Here is a 5,948-nt window from a genome sequence, read left to right on the forward strand (position 1 = left end):
GCGAGTAGGTACATGATGGACAGCTCAATAACAATAATTTCACCTGATGCGCAGCTGTCATCCCTAAAAATACCTAACAATTTGTAGGTGACTGGACACAATGGTTTATGGGGTCACACAATGACCCCTCCACCTAAGCTCTACCTTAGAACCCATTCTTGATCCTACCTACCATGTATATATTTTTGCAACAGTCATTTGACCCCTTGGCTGCCAGTAACAACCAAATCAATAAGTGTACCTCTCTGGTTGCCAATGAGATTTTACCCCCTTGTCAGACACTCACTTATTTCTGCTCCATATTTGTAATGCATTGAGACTTATGAGGCCTTTTACATTTAAAGGGACACAAACCCACATTTTTTCTTACATGATTCAGATAAAGCAGCACATTTAAAAAGGGCACTGCCTGTCATGAGATGCAGGACACAGCAATGATGGTACAACTCTATTTTATTACAGAGCATAACAATACACATCTAGTCAGGTTGATTGTACTAAACTAACTGCGACACAGACACCGGACCTAAGCCCCGCCCACATACTAGTGACATCACATCCTGCTCTCATCACATCTTCCCCTTTTTCAAAGGCAAAGCATACATTTGCATATAATAAATAACAAGGTACACCAACAGGGTATACAACAACATTTTTGTTTTTGAACATTATAAAAACAGATAGATTAGAAAACATGAACAAATAAATTACATCCTGACTTGGACATCGGGGTAGACTACCCTAGTCCACAGTGACCATGGGATTATTCTGCCCATACTTCCGGTCACTGTTCTAGCTAAAGTCAGTCCCTGTATCGGGCCGGAAGTTTCACCACTCTTCCGCTTGATGTAACTTTGCATGAACTGTCCTCTGATACAGAAGATGGTGAACAAGAGTCTGCTGGAGGCAAAGATATATCCCCACTGTGATCTTGCTGAGGGGAAGGCACCTCTCTTAGAACAGGGGATCCCACCGGCGGTGGTACTGAGGTATCCGGTTCCAGACTCTCAGGTACAGGCTGAAGATGTCTTCGGTTACGGCGTGTAACCGTCCCTCCCTCTGTAAGGACTGTTTAAGACCTTGGTTCTGGAGAGCGGCCCACTACTGTAGCAGGCGTCTTCCATTTCTTCTCATCATCCAGTTTAATTCTGACACTTTGGCCCGCTTTCAGTTCCTGTAAAGGCCTGACAGAATGTCTCCTGTCGTAGAAGAAACGATAACCCTTTTTGGCCTCTTCATCCCTCCTAAGGACTTCGTCCCGAGGAACAGGGCCAGGCGGCTTGAAGACACCCACTGAGGGTAAAGTGGTGCGAATCTGGCGTCCCAGCATCAGCTGTGCCGGGCTAAACCCGGTGGCTTGAATGGGCGTCGCCCTGTATGACAAGAGGGCTAGGTACGGCTCAGATTGCTTTAGAATGAATTTTGTTGTTTGAACTGCCCTTTCAGCCATTCCGTTGGCCTGCGGATAATGTGGACTTGACGTGGAATGTACAAAATCATATTCCCTGCTGAAAGCACTGAACTCTGTAGAAGCGAACTGCATACCATTATCACTCACCAGCTCCATTGGAATGCCCCAGCGGGCGAACAAGCTCTTCAGGCGAATGATAACGGCCTGACTTGTGATATCATTCAGGGGTGCAATTTCCAAATACCTGGAATAGTAGTCGATCACAACAAGAAACTTTTTCCCGTGCAGTTCACACAAATCAGCAGCTATTTTCTGCAGGCAGCGGAGTAGAAATCAAGGGCTCCCTTCTCTGAGTAGGCCGGCGTTCCCGGCAAAAGGCACATTTAGACACGTGATTTGCAATGTCGGAGCTGATCCCAGGCCACCACACAGCTGTAGCTGCCCTTTCTCTGCACTTTGTAATGCCTAAGTGGCCATCGTGAATCCTGTTTAACATCTCCTTCCTCATGCTGACAGGAATTACAATGCGGTCTTGGAACAGCACCAACCCCTCCAGCTCCGTGAGCTGCGACCTCTCTGGCTGGTAAGCATTTAAAGACATCCAGGCTGCCCGGCTCTCGGGACAGCCTTCTCTTATGTACCCTATAACTTCTTGCAGATCTGTGTCCAAATATGTCTCTTTCTTTATCTCTTCCAGTTTCCTTGAAGAAATGGACTTAGAGGCCAGAACTGAATCAACATACACTTTCACATCCGATTCCGTGGAGGATTCTTCAGCAGCAGCCAGCGGGAGCCTGGATAGTGTATCTGCCACAACCAGTTGTTTCCCCGGCACATGCACTGCCTGAACATTGAACCTGAGCAGTCTCATTAAAAGTCTCTGGCATCTCAAGGGTGTTTTGTCAATGTCATAAGAATTGATTAGAGGGACTAGCGGTTTGTGGTCAGTTTCCAGACTAAATTTCTCCAAACCCACTAGATAACGCTGAAAGCGCTCACAGGCCCAAACTGCAGCCAGGCACTCTTTCTCAATTTGAGCGTATTTTGACTCCGCAGCCGTCAGTGTGCGGGAACAGTAGGCGATGGGCTGTAGTTTGTTGTCATTCAGCTGCAGGAGTGCAGCCCCCAACCCATAACTGCTTGCATCAGCACTAACCACAGTCTTTTTTGAAGGGTCGTAGAACCCCAGCACTGGGGCAGACCCCAGCAGTGACTTGGCATGCAGGAACACTTTTTCCTGTGAGGGTCCCCAGACCCAGGCAACATCTTTCTTAAGCAACTCTGTGATAGGGTGTAAAACTGTAGATAAATCTGGAAGAAACTTGCCCACGTAATTTACAAGGCCCAATATCTGTCTCAGCTCATGTACATCAGAAGGGCTTTTCATCTGTTCAATAGCCCGAATTTTCTCGGGGTCCGGCTTGATGCCATCCCCGTTGATGATATGCCCAAAGTAGCATAATTCAGTTTTCCTAAAATGACATTTTTCTTTATTCAGCTTCAGCCCAGACTCTTTGATAGCCTGCAGCACACAACTCAAACGCTGATCATGCTCCTCCACTGTAGACCCATACACTAGAATGTCGTCCATGACGACCGCTGTGCCCATGTGGTCACTCAGGAGAGAACTCATTTCCCTTTGAAAGATTTCAGGAGCGGAGGATATCCCAAAGGGGAGTCTGCAGAAGCAGAACCGACCTACCGGTGTGATAAAGGTAGTCAGTTTGCGGAACTTTGGATCCAGGGGGATCTGCCAAAAGCCGCTAGAAGCGTCTAATGTAGAAAAGAACTTCGCCCCAGCCAACTTCGGGGCTATATCTTCCAATGTCGGCAGCACAAATCTCTCCCTCTTCACTGCCTCATTCAACCTTTTCAGGTCCACACAGATGCGCACCTTTCCGTTTTTCTTTGCAACTGGAACAATGGGGGCACACCAATCAGTTGCTTCAACAACCTCTTCAATAACCCCCATAGACTTCATGCGCATGAGCTCTTTCTCCACTTGAGGCATGAGCGGGAACGGAATTCTACGAGGAGTAGAAATAATGTATGGGACTGCGTCACTTTTAAGTGCTATACGGACAGGTTTGCAGTTCAGTAGGCCCAACTCGCCAAACATATCTTCAGAGATCTCATTCACTCTGGCCACGAGGCCCAAGTCACAGGCTGCTTTTCTGCTCAATAAACTGTTAACACACTGACCTCGGATCACATGCAAAATCAACTTTGGCTCCCATTACAGTAAAAGTAACTTTCCAATCTTCCTCTGAGCTTGTCCGTTCCACAACAGACCCCACAAAAGACACTTCCTGACCCTCCTGGTCACTGTCCACCTGCATCTCCTTAATGTATTCAGTTTTACACACCACTTCAAAATGGCCTATTCTGTTACATTTTCTGCATCTTTTATCTCTGGCCGGGCATATAGCACTCTGATCATGAGCCCGGTAGCACCGTGTGCATCGGCCATGTTGCGCCCATCCACTTCTAGGCCTTTCCAGTACTTTAGATCTACCGCTCACACTGTGCCTTTCACTAGTAGTTTTCCTAGACTGTTGCACTTCATCCACAATACTCTCAGACCTCAGATCAGCACTTTGCTTTTTCACCAGTTCACTCTGGCGGGCCATCCTAATAGCCCCTTCTAACGTTAAATCAGGCTCTAACTGCAGCTTCAGGGAGACTTCAGCATCTGCAATTCCAATAACTATTCTGTCTCTGATTTGCTCTTCTTTAGCAACACCAAACTCACAGAATTCAGCTAATTCATACAGGCTGCGCACAAATGACTCCACAGATTCTCCCACACGCTGATTACGTTTGTGAAAACAAGCTCTCTCATGAATCACATTTCTTTTGGGCACAAAGTGGGCACTGAGTTTATCCATAACTATATCAAAGTTAACTTCTTCCCCTTCTTGGAAAGTAAAAGCATTGAACACTGGCTCTACATCTTTCCCCATGGAGTATAAAAGAGAATTAACTTGTACATCACCACTCTCCTTGTTCCGTTTGGAAGCAATCCTGAAGCGCTGAAACCGCTGACGCCATGTGGGCCAAGCTGCAGGCTGAGAAAAGTCAAAAGGCTCAGGTGGGGTAAACTTTGACATTGCAATCGATCAGGAACAGAAGCGCAGTCCAGAACTTCTGACACCATGTCATGAGATGCAGGACATATGCAGGACACAGCAATGATGGTACAACTCTATTTTATTGCAGAGCATAACAATACACATCTAGTCAGGTTGATTGTACTAAACTAACTGCGACACAGACACCGGACCTAAGCCCCGCCCACATACTAGTGACATCACATCCTGCTCTCATCACACTGCCCATCTCACAATTCAAAAGAGTAGTGAGAAACAATAAGGAGAAACCAAATATGGCCAAACATTTAGAGGAAATGAAAAATCAGTTCACTACATAAAAAGAAGAAATAATATTACAAAAACCGTTTGACCTGCACGGCGACATACATGGTATACCTCAGTGGCGTATTTAGGTTTTGTGCTGCCCTAGGCACTCAGAATCCTGCTGCCCCCCCCCCCCCCCCCCCCCTTGATTTTTATGTCATTTTTGGCCATATAATTTTTTGGGTCAGGGAGTAATGTGACTATTTTTTTTTTAGCCAGGGCTAGTAAAAAGCTTGCCTCAGTGTTACATGATATGTAAATCAGGAAACAGTGAGAGTATTTTCTTAGCTACTGATATATAACATAGATTTTTTTTTTCTCAGCAGGTGTGAGATAGATGTTAGAGGGCATTTAAAGGGAAATGTAAATGTTTATACCTGCATATTATATATCAGCATCTTGCATTTCAATACCACTGCATACAAAACAATCTTTTTGTAATCATTTAATGTAGTAATTTTTAGTATCATTTGCATTTTTGTAATCCAGGGATATATAGATTGAAAACCTCTTGACTATGATTTGTGTATCTCCTTTACTGTGGCCATTTATGGATAAATATATATTAGCTTCAGTACTGATAAAGTAGTAAGCATGTTGCAGGGTCAAAGTTCTGAATCCTGCAGTACGCACTCCAGCCACAATATGACTAGTGTGAAAAAACAACATTTTCCCAAATTAACTACATCACAAAGTTTTGTTTGTCATTTTGGGGGTGGTAGTTAACATGATTGCACAAATAATTTGTTTCTGGTGAATATCATTATGAGAGTCACTAAGTGTCCCTTTAAATTTAGCGTAGAAGACATTAGTAATTATAGTGTACTTTTTTTTATTAAAAATAAAAATACTGTACTATAATGTAGTCTTTCACTCTGAGTGCTATAGCAAACACACAAATGCTATTAAACGTTGCTTTATATGGCAGCCATTGCTGTTGATGAGAGTAATGAAAATGAATTACAACTGTCTGTGCCACTTGTATATAGAACAGAGTATGTTATGATATTTATTATTTACTATGACAGGAGTAGAGTAAGCCTATAAAATATAAAGGTAAAAAAGGCAGTTTTGGTTTACTATTAAAAGGGTTTTTTCCTATGTCCATTCATTCTGCACAG

This window comes from Bombina bombina, chromosome 7 (genome assembly GCF_027579735.1).
Source record: "Bombina bombina isolate aBomBom1 chromosome 7, aBomBom1.pri, whole genome shotgun sequence".
Classification (NCBI taxonomy): Eukaryota; Metazoa; Chordata; class Amphibia; order Anura; family Bombinatoridae; genus Bombina; species Bombina bombina.